The 12,730-nt window shown below is 45.4% G+C and overlaps 1 long non-coding RNA gene across 1 annotated transcript; it reads right to left on the bottom strand.

Moving 5' to 3' along the window:
• Nucleotides 1-411: 411 nt before the first annotated feature.
• Nucleotides 412-5,292, bottom strand: LOC129048719 (uncharacterized). Its single transcript, XR_010135511.1, has 3 exons — nucleotides 4,996-5,292; nucleotides 1,617-1,796; nucleotides 412-1,074 (listed from the first exon to the last, which is right to left on the bottom strand). It is a non-coding gene; the product is annotated as an uncharacterized LOC129048719 (long non-coding RNA).
• Nucleotides 5,293-12,730: the final 7,438 nt, after the last annotated feature.

Raw genomic sequence — 12,730 nt, forward strand, 5'->3', positions numbered from 1 at the left:
AGCGTCACTAGGATGGGTAGAGGGGTGGTGTCAGGGCTGGCAGGAGAGGACAGCAGAAGTATACCAGAGGGGGTTTGGGTACTCAGGATTTCCTGGATCCCACTGGAGAGGGATCCCCAGGCTCAAACCTCTTTCCCTCTTTTTTTCATCCCCAGGCCCTCTGTGACACAGCAGGTGTGGCCTGGATACCCATGGATGTGAGGAGCCTGCCACTCTCCCGCCCCAGCCACCCAGCCCTGGTGCGACTCAGCCCTAAGTTCTTTGGGAGGCCTGGCCTCTTTGCAGAGACCCAGGGACCTTTTATAGCTTCACGGCTTTGGGCCCATAAATTTTTCAAGAACTTACACAAATATTCAAGCCCTGATTTAAAAAAATATTGATGCTAAAATGTGAGCAGAAAACAACAACGTTAAAATTAATACATGTTTAATTAAGTGTCTACAGATGTGATATTATATCAACTAGCCAAGCATAGCCCAGATCAATTCTTACTTAGGTATAATGAATAAATTCAAGTTAAAAAACAAAATGAATAATTTACTCTTCACAAAATTCAAAATTATAACAAACTTAAAAAAAAAAAACTTCTGCTGCAGTAAATAGTATTTAAGGCAAGAGCTGTGTTATTATACGTGTCATGACCAGGGTGGACATTGGGCCTGTGAAGGCCTCAGAAGGGCTCCACTGGCCTTCCAGGACAAGGACCCTCTGGGTCACAGCAGCGGCTGTGGATGAAGGAGGCTGCAGCTGCCCTCTGGGTGGAGCTGGGTCTCTCAATGCAGGGGGCTGGGGCATGGCTGGGGCTGGGGGCATTTGCCATCAGCAGCTGTGGTCTCAGGAACTACTGGAGATGGCGAAGGGCAAGGCAGTCCCTCTGGCTACACACAGGAGACCAAAACCCCATCTGTCCTCTTCTCTGCCTGAGCAAGGAGAACAACGCATTCAGCTGTAGGCTCCAAAAACTGCCTCTGGCTGCTGCTGTGTGGAGAAGGGGCTGCATGGAGTGAGCCCAGGGGCAGAAAAATCAGGGAGGTGGCCGTAGCAGGGTCCAGTGAGAGGTGATGGTGGTCTGGCCTGCAGCACGGGTAGTGGAGACACAGAAAAGAAGATGGATTTGAGAGATGTGTCTGAGGTGGAAATAATGGGACTTTGTAAAGAACAGAGAGTGTGAAGTGAAGGAGAAGGAAGAGGCTTGGATGATGTCAGAGTCCTGGGTTGGGGTAGGGGCAGGCGGTGGTGCCCACAGGAGCCAGGGAACGAGGAGGGGCACGTGTTTGGTATATGCTGATGTCAGTTTGGGATGTGGTAGCCCTGAAGGGCTTGTGAGACATCCAGGGGAAATGGTCCAGGAGGCAAAGTGGTGTGTTGGCTTCACAAGGTGGATCCAAGATGAGGGCACAGATGAGGACACTCCCCAGGTTAGGCAGAGCACAGGCCTAACTCACTGAAGGCCCAGAGGGCAGAGCCCTTTCCACCCTGGGCCTTCACCTTCTACACCTTCCATTTACATCATCCACAAACCTCCCTGGATGTTCAGTTTGGTGAGGAATGAGGCTTGAATGGGGCACCAGTGGGAAGGGTTCCCCACTTTGAGTACTGTGGGTTTCTACTTTTACCTGATGGGTGTGGTAGGGTCATAGCAAGCCTCATGAAGAAAGTGGAGTTTGAGGTCAGGAGTTCGAGACCAGCCTGGCCAGGAAGTGGAGTTTGAATTCTTTCTCAAAGGTGGGCCAGTGGTGCATATGGGAGATGACAATGTTAGGCACAGAGAGAAGAGCACAGATGATTGGTCATGGCTGTTGAAGAGAATAAAAGAAAAGACAAACTTTAGAACCAAGACATCATGAGCCCCTGTGAGGTGGTGTCTTCACTTCCCATGGCAGGCACAACAAATAACCACAAACCGAGTGGCTTGAAACAATTCACATTGATTCTCTGAAGGTCTGGAGGTCGAAAGTCTGAAACATTTCACAGGGCTAAGGTCAAGGTATCAGCAAGCCTGGTTCTTCTGGAGGTTCTAAGGGGAGCCTTTGTTTTCTTGCCTCTTTTAGTCTCTAAGGGCTGCCATATTCCTTGGCTGAGGCCCCGTCTTCCATGCTCAAAGTACATCAGATTGGTGAGGACCTTCTCCTGTGACCCTGCTCCTCCACATCCCTCTTACAAGGACAGTGTGATTACACTGGGCACATCCAGCTCCTGCAGGCTAATCCATGATGATTTCAAACTTCTTCATGTAGTCACACCTGCAAAATCCCTCTTGCCATACTAAGTATCATTCCCAGGTCCTGGGGATTCAAACATGAACATCTTTGGGGGCTTTATCCAGCTGACCACAGGCACCAGCACAGTCATCATCACCAGGGCATGGAGAGCCACATTCAGCCCAGGACCGTGTCTAATCCAAGGCCCAGGCTTCATTGCCACTCCAGGCTGACTCTCCCTTTTTTTCTTTCTTTTTTTTTTTTTTGAGACGGAGCCTCGCTATGTCGCCTAGGCTGGAGTGCAGTGGCGGGATCTCAGCTCACTGCAACCTCCACCCTCCCTGGTTCAAATGATTCTCCGGCCTCAGCCTCCCAAGTAGCTGGGATTACAAGTGCGAGCCACCGCGCCCGGCTAATTTTTGTATTTTTTAGTAGAGACGGGGTTTCACCATATTGGCCAAGCTGATCTCCAACTCCTGACCTCGTGATCTGCCTGTCTCCGCCTCTCACAGTGCTGGGATTACAGGCCTGAGCCACCGCGCCCGGCCTCCAGGCTGACTCTCTAGCAATTCTGGGACAGAATGGCCACAGCTCCTGAGCTGAGGGCTTGTCTAGTTTCCCATTAAATTGTATCCCAGTAGATAGATAAACAAGGCTGGGAATGTCTGGGTTGAACCCAGCTAAATGGGCTCCTTACAGCAGGACTTCTCAGGGCCCTTACCCCATGCTGGATACTGTGACGCTCTAAACTTCATTCACCACGGAACCTTTACGAAATAACAACATTTCAAACAGAACACAGTTTGAGCAGTGCTGCATAGGCCAGGCTACTGCATGGGGTGTTCAGCCAGAAGAAAAGAAACCTCAGAAGAGCAGGCACTCCCTTCAGCTCTCAGAAGGGCTATAGTGGGAAGAGACAGCCTTAGTTCCAAGTTCCTTTATTCAACAAGCACACCTGGGTGCTGAGGACAGATTGGTGAATTACATAAACCTGTTTCCTGCCCTAAAGGAGTTTACCATCTATTGTAATAGATAAGGGCTGTGGAGGAATAGACATGGTACAAAGAGAGGAAATAGGGTGTTCAGAGAAGGTGTCATTTAAACCAAGATTTGGGCTGGGTGTGCTGGCCCACGCCTGTAATCCCAGCACTTTGGGAAGATGAGGTGGGTGGATCACCTGAGGTCAAGAGTTCAAGACCAGCCTGGCCAACATGGTGAAACGCTGTCTCTACTAAAAATACCAAAAAAAAAAAAAAAAATTAGCTGGGTGTGGTGGCATGCACCTGTAGTCCAAGCTACTTGGGAGGCCGAGGCAGGAGAACTGCTTGAACCCAGGAGGGAGAGGTTGTTGTGAGCCGAGATCGTGCCATTGCACTCCAGCCTGAGTGACAGAGTGAGACTCCGTCTCAAAACAAAACAAAACAAAAAACCAAGATCTGAAGGAGGACTCGGCAGCACACAGAGTGAGGGGAAAGGGCACTCCAGGCCAAAGGAACAGCATGAGCAAAGGCCCTCAGCTGGCTGGCAAGGAATATGGCCTAGTTGAGGAATCAGAAGGATGAAAGGAAGGCAGTGTGTTTAAAACCCAGTGAACATGGATGGAGAAGAGGAGAGGCTTGGTGGGAGAAGCTGCTAGAAATACCAGGTTACACAGGCACTTTGGGCCACAGTGAAGAGTTGAAAGTCAGCATATACGTGTTAAGCGAGAAACTGCATAATTAAAACACACAAACACAGACACACAGAACAATAACGAGCCCATTGTTTGGAGAATAGACAGGGAGAGGCTAGAGGGCAATCTTGCATCTGCTGTTTCCACAGTGTCCAGGATAGTTCCTGGTAAGCAGCATGTGCTCATCAATGATTTGTTGAATGAATAAATCAGTAAGAGAGGTAGGAGGCTGGGTGCGGTGGCTCAGGCCTGTAATCCCAGCACTTTGGGAGGCTGAGGCAGAAGGATCATTTGAGGTCAAGAGTTCGAGACCAGGTTGGCCAACATGGTGAAAACTCGTCTCTACCAAAAAGACAAATAATTAGCCAGGTGTGATGGCCCACACCTGTAGTCCTAGCTACTCAGGAAGCTGAGGCAAGAGAATCGCTTGAACCCGCAAGGTAGAGGTTGCAGTGAGCCGAGATGGAGCCACTGTGCTCCAGCCTGGGTGACAGAGCGAGACCCTGTCCCCCCCCCCACCAAAAAAAAGAGGTAGAAACATTAGCATGAAGGCTATTGCAGAAGTCCCTGCAGGTGAGGGTGACTTGGAGATGGAAAATGGATGGGAAGAAGCGGTTGTGTTCAAGATATATTTTGGAACTAGAAGCAACAGGACCTGTTCATGGGTTGAAGGTGAAGGTGTAGGTAAGGAAGGAATCTAGAATGTTTCCTGGGTTTCTGCCTTGAGTAACTGGCTGGAGGATGATGTCATTTCCTGTGAAGGGGAAGATTGGGAGAGATTAAGAGATATAGTCCTGGGTGACCAGGAAGAGAAGCAAGAGTCCACCCCTGAACATGTTGGGTTTGAGGTGCCTCAGAGCTACCCAAGTGAAAATATCCAGTTGGCAGTCTGGAGCCCAGAGGAGGGTGAGGGGTGGAGATCTAAACTTGGGAGGCATTGTGCGCAGATGGGTTTTAAAACCATGTCATGAGCAAGATCACCTGGGGAGAGAGGGCAAATAGAGAAGGCGGCCAGGAACTAGGTGGGTTCAAAACAGTCTTATTAAAACAAACAAACGAAAACAAAAAGCAGATGAAGAAAGGCGTCGTTACTGTGGTGAGCTGGAGCGATTTGTTTAATACCTCTGAGTTTGTTTCCTCCTCCGTCAAATGAGATAATAACTCCTTCTCGTTGGACACACTCCAAAGCATGCCTGACCACGGCCGGGGGCTCAACAACTGATGGAGTCCGAGCAAAGCTCAGAATTCTCCATCCTGACAAGTCCTGGAGAGGGACAGACTTAACTCTCCTCCAGCCAAAGGCAGCAGGACTACAGCCTTTAGCCACCTCGGTGGGTGATCCCCCTTATAGCTCGGGCCCTTGCCATGCTTCTCCCGAGCCTGAGCCCGCCGCACGCTGGGCACCAAGTCCACCTTGTCCGCAGCTTCTCAGAATGACCACCAGAGGGCGCAGCTCCTCACCGCGGGCGCTTGCCTGCCTCCTCCCCCCTGCCTCCTCCCCCTTCCTCCTCTCCTCCCTCTCATTCCCCTCCTACTGCGCCTCCGCTGGATCCTTCATCCAAACGTCCCTCTCACCTGGCCTGCGCGAGGCTCTGTGTCTCACATTGAGGACATGGGGTCCCGGAGCCTGAGGATTTCATGGGCTGGGCAACAAAGGAGAACAGTTATAATCATGGAGGGAGAGTATGATGAAGGGGAAAGCAAGCGCTGGGGTAAAGAGGCCCAAATTAAACCTAAATTCTGCCGCCTATTAACTGCGAGACCTTAGATACGCAGCTTCACTTCCTAGAGCCCGGCGGGACTAACCTATGTTGGAGGGTTGTTGTGAGAGGTACATGACATGTCAGTTTGTATATGTGCCGGCTAGTGATTCTAACAGCATCCACCTCAGAAGGCTGCTTTGAGAATTAAATGAAATAATACACGTAAGTTGCCTATTTAATAGTAGACACTCAAAAATGCTAGCTCTTTAAGAAGTATTAATATAAAGAACAACTCACAGTAGGCCCTTAATGCTAGTTCTTTCCCCTATAATTCTATCCCCATCCCTAGTCTGTGGATTTGGAAACAGGCCCGGAGAGGGTCTGTGCTTCCTCAAGGTCACCTAAGGAATAAGAAGCAGAACCGGGACCTGTCATTCTTCTGTGTCCGGCCTAAAGCCAGTAGCACAGACAGAAATCCCGGGGCCTTAGGGCCAAACTGTCAAAAAAACAAAACAAAAAACTCCTCTTCATTCTTTGCTAAGGGCAAGAGGCCACCAGGGCAGGCCACGCCTTGCCAGCAGAGGCGGGCACTCAGCACCCAGTGGCTAATGGGGTCCTCTGTATGGCACCCACCAGCAGCACTTGGCTTTGGTCACGGGTTCATTTGGTCATTTCTTGTTAGATGAATCAGCCTGTTGGCTGAGAGCTCTGAGGCATTCAAGACCTTTAAAAACTGGGCCTAGTGAGGAGCACCTTTGCCCGGCCACCCCACCGTCTGGGAAGTGAGGAGCGCCTCTGCCCGTTCACCATGCAACCCTCCAGGTTCCCCTGAATCCAACATGTTCAAGGGTGGACTCTTGCTTCTATTCCTGGTCACCCAGGACTATATCCCTTAATCTCTCCCAATCTTCCCCTTCACAGTAAATGACTTCTGTGTAATCTTTCTGCCCTCCCCAAGTTTGCATTTTCGACATTAAAGTTTACTTTTAAATTAAAAAAAATAAAAATAAAAAATAAAAACTGGGCCTAATTTAATTCCTAATTTTTAGTTCCATGCTTGTCTTCTCCCACTCCTCCACCACTTTATGTTCCAGATACTTTCATTCATCCATTCATTCATTCATGCATGCATGCATGCATTCATTCATTCAATACATTCTCTAATATATGCCAGACCAGAAGGTCTTGCCAGGAGGTCTACAAATAATCTATAGTTAATATCATGCTTAATGATGAGAAACTGGATCCTTTCCCCTTAAGCTTGGGAACCAGGCGAGGATGTCGTCTCTTACCATCTAGTGCAATAAAACAAACAAATAAAAAGAAATAAAAGTTATACAGATTGGGAAGGAAGAAATAAAACTGTCTTTACTCACAGGTGACGTCTCTGTCTATGTAAAAAAAAAAAAACCCCAAAGAATCTACAAAAAGTCTCCTGGAACTAGGAAGTTGCCGAGACCAGCTCGGTGGGGGAGACCCTAACCCAGTGGCGCTAGAGGAATTAAAGACACACACACAGAAATATAGAGGTGTGGAGTGGGAAATCAGGGGTCCTACAGCCTTCAGAGCTGACAGCCTTGAACAGAGATTTACCTACATATTTATTAACAGCAAGCCAGTGATAAGCATTGTTTCTATAGATTATAGATTAACTAAAAGTATTCCTTAGGGAAACAAAGGGATGGGCCGAAATAAAGGGATGGGTTTGGCTAGTTATCTGCAGCAGGAGCATGTCCTTAAGGCACAGATTGTTCATGCTATTGTTTGTGATTTAAGAACGCCTTTAAGCGGTTTTCTGCCCTGGGTGGGCCAGGTGTTCCTTGCTTTCATTCCGGTAAACCCACAGCCTTTGTCACGGCCATCACGAACGTGTCACAGTGCTGCAGAGATTTTGTTTATGGCCAGTTTTGGGGCCAGTTTATGGCCCGATTTTGGGGGCCTATTCCCAACAGAAGTAAAAATGGCAAAGTCCCAGGACACAAGATCAATATATACAAAAGTTAATTCCTCTTTATTTAATTTATACATTTAATGCAACCCCAACAAAAACACCAATAAACTTTTGTTTTGTGGAACTAGACAAGTTGATACTGAGCCTCATATGGAAGACGCTGTCTTTAGTGTTTTCCTGGCTAATCCTTCATACCTATTTTTCCATATAATGCTCAGTATCAACTTGTTTAGTTCCATTAAAAAGTTTATTAGTGGCCAGACACGGTGGCTTAGGCCTGTAATCCCAGCACTTTGGGAGGCCGAGGCAGGCAGATCATGAGGTCAGGAGTTCGAGACCAGCCTGGCCAATATGGTGAAACCCCGTCTCTACTAAAAAATATAAAAATTAGCTGGGTGTGGTGCTGCGCACCTGTATTCCCAGCCACTCAGGAGACTGAGGCAGGAGAATTTCTGGAACCCGGGAGGCGGAGGTTGCGGTGAGCCAAGATCGTGCCACTGCACTCCAGCCTGGGCGACAGAGCGAGACTCTGTCTCAAAAGAAAAATTTATTGGTGTTCTTACTGGGATTGCATTAAATTTATAAATTAAATAAGAAGGAACTTATATTTTTGTGATGTTGAGACATCCTAAACAGGAACAAGTGATGTCTTTTCGTTTATTTTACTTCTACTTGAGCATCTTCCAGGAGTGTTGTAAAGTTCTTCTTATATAGGTTTTGCATATTTCTTATCACGTTTATTCCTAAGTAGTTCATCTTCTTTGTTGCTATATAAATAGAGTTTTCTCCTTCATTATATTCTCTAACTAGACATTGCTTGTGTATACTGAGGTTATTAATTTTTGTATGTTAATTTTATATCCTGCTATTTCAGTGAATTTTCCGTAATCTGGGTTAATTTTACCATTCATTCTCTTGGGTTTTCCAGGTATGCAATCATATCATCTGCAAGGGATAAATTTACTCCTTTTCCCCCAAATTCTTGTTTCTTATTGATTTCTCTGACTGCTTTGCCTAATATCTCCAGTACGACATAGAATAGTAGAGGGCGTCTTTGCTTTTTCCTGTACTTAGCAGAAACACTTCTAGTATTTCCCCATTCAAATTCTAGCTTTAACAGGAGTTTGAGACACACCTGGCCAACACAGTGAAACCCCTTCTCTACTAAAAATACAAAAATTAGCCCGGTGTGGTGGCACATGCCTGTAATCCCACCTACTTGGGAGGCTGAGGCAGGAGAATCGCTTGAATCCAGGAGGCAGAGGTCGCAGTGAGCCGAGATCGCGCCACTGCACTCCAGCCTGGCGACAGAGTGAGACTCCATCTCAAAAAAAAAAAAAAAAATCTAGCTTTAGGAACAAGGTATGTATATTTTATTATATTGAGATAACACCCATTAATTTCACTCTGTGTTGAGTTTTGTCAACAGCTTCTCCAGCATCTGTGGAGATACTAATATGATTTTCTCCTTAAATTGATTAATCCTTTGTATTATATTAATGGCTTCCTTAATCCTACCTGTTCATGGTGTATGGTAACATGATATTGGATTCCATCTTCTAATATTTTCTAATATAAGATTTCTAATATTTTATTTAAATATTTTGCATCAATTCTCATAAGTTATTTGATAAATATGTACTCTTCTTTTTTGCTCTGCTTTTTAAATTCAGTATAAATATCAATGTTATACTTGCTATGTAAGAAAGAAATTGGAAATTTTTCTTGAATTTAAGACCTTTGAATCAATTTATGGAGCACTGGGGCTATCTAATCTTTCCAGATTTGCTAAAATTCACCTGTGACACTGTCTGTGCCTGGTACTTTTTTTGTGGGATAATTCCTTGATAACCTTCTCTGAGTCTATTATGGAAGTTAACCTGTTTAAGTATTTCTATCTTTAATTGGGTCAGTTTAGTTTACAGCTCGTTTGTATAGAAGTTTACAAAGTAGTTCTAGTTTCTTATGGTTTTTAGAAATTTCTTTTGTTTTAATATTTCATTCATTCTCCTTTTTTATTTTTTGTACATGTGTGATTTATCTCTTTTTGTGATAACATTAGCTAGTAGTTTGTGTATTTTTTAATGTAATCTATTAATTATATCTTTGTTTTTTCATCTCTATCATTAATTTCTGCTTTTGTATTTATTACTTTCTTCCTTGGGCTTTCTTTTGAGTTTCTTTGTTGTTCTTTTTCTAGATTTTATAACCTAGGAATTTAATTCATTCATTCTTAATCTTTCATTTTTATTTATATATGTGTTTCCTCAAAATGAGTTCCATTCAGTGAATTCCAATATTCCAAGAAAACTGTTTTTGAAATTTAAGATGACTATATAATGTATATATAATATAATAATGTAATGTATGTATAATGTATATAGAAGAATTTATATGTATTCATGGAACATATATGTATTATATGTGTATCTATATATATAATGTACATGTAAGGTATACCAATGTAGCCTGGACACTTACACTAAACCTCCACTCCAGTAACACCCATAGATTGCCTCTCCTAAGACACATGGGACACCTTAAGGGCACTTTATGTTGGATCACTACAATCTTAACACCCTGGTCCCATCTGTCACAGCCTCCTTAATATTATGTAAGTTGCTGATTCTATTCAATCAACAAGTGGTAAATACTTTGCTCTTATATATTTGGCTAACCTTGTCTATTTAGTGCCTATTCCAACAGCCTCTCAGCTGCTGTTTGCCTCCACTGCTGAGGGGACACAATATACCTTTCCAGGGTACCAATGGGGGACCTCCACAGCTTTGTCACCACACACAATCTTTGCAGACAAGATCTTAATGACAATCGCCTTCTCCAGAGGCACAGATATGACATTGCATTGAGGATGTCCTACTCCAAAGAAATGCATTTGATACACACATTCAAGATATTTAAGTCCAATATTTCTCAATACTTTTTGGCTCTGGTGGCAACGTATTTCTCATTGACAAATTTTATTGCTAAATTAAAATCAACAGGCACTCCTGTGTGTGATCTCAAAAAGCTCCTTCACTGTAAACCTTTGGCAAGCTCCCGTAATGCCTCCTGGAGTCTCTGGATCACTTATGACAGTCATTAGTTGCTTCAGGGCTTCTGATGCAAGATCTTATCCCTCTTGGCCTCAGGCTATACGCCATTAAAGCAGCAAATGACTGGCTACCTATGAGCTGTCTTGGACATAGAGGCTCTCACAGACCCTGAGCCTGTGACCCTCCCTACCCAGTTGTCCATTATGCTTTGAGTTATGGAAACATCACCCCACAAGCTCAGCTTGGCTACCAAGGCCTCCCTAAGACAGGATGGAGCCAACCCTGGGCCCTCTGGGATATTCCACCTGCAGGAGGGGGTGGCCTTCTCATTCTCTCGGTCCCTTGCCAGATGCCAGGGTGCTGGAAGAGGTCACCCCTCCCCAGGCCCCTTGGCTACCTGGGAAGCTCTTTGGTGTTAACTGAGTGAACAGGAATGGGAGTTCATGGACTGTGGGAACGGCATCGTTAGCCATCACACGTGATGCAGCTTAGTGGAGAGCTTTTGCTTTCCGTCCCTCAGCCAGATGATGAAGGACAGGACCCAAGGAAAAACACACTTGGTCAAACTTCAGGAAGTCATCCTGGCCCTGGCTGTCCTGGCCAACAAATGGTCTCATCTTCACATTCATTATTAATTATTGGGCCATTACCTAAAAATTGTTCCCATCAAGGTAAAAAACAAATAAACCCCGGGAATCTCTTATTTCACAGACATCAAAATTATAAATCAAAATCGCATAACTCCATGTTGCAAGGCCTTGCTAGTCCACTGCTTGTTTCTTTCAGAGTTAGAGACATTACTAATAGTTGTGAAGGCACACATTTCACTCCTTAGAATACACTACGCTGGGCTTCCAGAGGAGGCATCCAATATAAACTTCATGTCCCTGATAGGTCCCAATGGTTGCTCTAATGATGTCCTCAAACAACTTCTTTTCAAATTCCAATACAATAAATAAACTAAAGATCTTGAGTTTACCCCAGGTCTTAACCTATTCTTTATAAATTTCAATCTCTCCCCCATCCCTCAAGGGTTAGGGGCCAGATTAAAGATGCATATACTCCTGGGACTCATAACCATAGATTGTTCCTTAGATGAGGCAGCTGCCCCTCTGATAGGGGACCCATTTGAACCCAAGCTTCCACCCAAAACAAACCCTGTCAGGTGCAGCCGCACACTGTCCTGTTGATGGTTGGTCTTATCACTACTGCCTTGGCTGCTTTCATTGGTTACAATCAGAGGCCCAAAACCTTCAGCAGACCACCATTTTAACCAATTATGACAAGTGCTGAGGCCCACATTAACTCAAGTAGGTCCCCATGAAAAGGACACACCTGTCCCACATCTCAGATGACATTACCTTTGCCCTGTAATTCACCTCTGAAGGTGACATTGTCTCAGATGACACATCTGAACCCAAGACCTTGATGTTGGAGATAGCTTTGCCCCTGGTGCCACAGATGGCTTCACTTCTTACACTAAACCTGCACTCCAGTGATGCCCATGGACTGGCTCTGCTAACACACAAATGGACAGTGGGTATTTTTGCTTTTCTTTCTGTACTGACTGCCTGCTTAGCTCCTGATCTTGGTATACTCCTTGCTCTCTGCTCAAAGGTACACCACCACACAGTTCTATACCTCAACAAAACTCTAGCCTGGTGAAAGCCAATCTAGAAGCAATGACACAACAGATAACAGGCATTTTGTAACCTTACCCGGGTTCACAACAACGTTCCTACTCTGCCCTAGGTGAAGTGTTGCTCTATTCACTTGGCTGAACCCCACACAGTGGAGTGGTTGCCAGTAAGTGGGGTTTCAGGTCACAGTGGTGCCTCCACATCGTTTGTGTGTTCAATGATGCTCATCAAATGCCTTGCTCCATGCCTGACCCACATTTCTCCAGTAGCCTTCAATGTCTCCACTATTTAAACAGTACTCGTCACCAAACACAAGGTCATATGCCCAGGCATCACAGGGTCAGTTGTAACAGGAACACACAGAAAAGGTTGCTGTCTAGTCATAGAAATAGACTGGCACACCCAAATGTCTCAAACAGGGGGCCAGAGTTAAGAACTTAGAGGCATCTCTCTAGCCCAGCCCAATGGGCTTTCTGCTTTGCCACTGATTCCTTTAAAGGGACAATTCAG

Source organism: Pongo abelii, chromosome 9 (assembly GCF_028885655.2).
Source record: "Pongo abelii isolate AG06213 chromosome 9, NHGRI_mPonAbe1-v2.0_pri, whole genome shotgun sequence".
Classification (NCBI taxonomy): Eukaryota; Metazoa; Chordata; class Mammalia; order Primates; family Hominidae; genus Pongo; species Pongo abelii.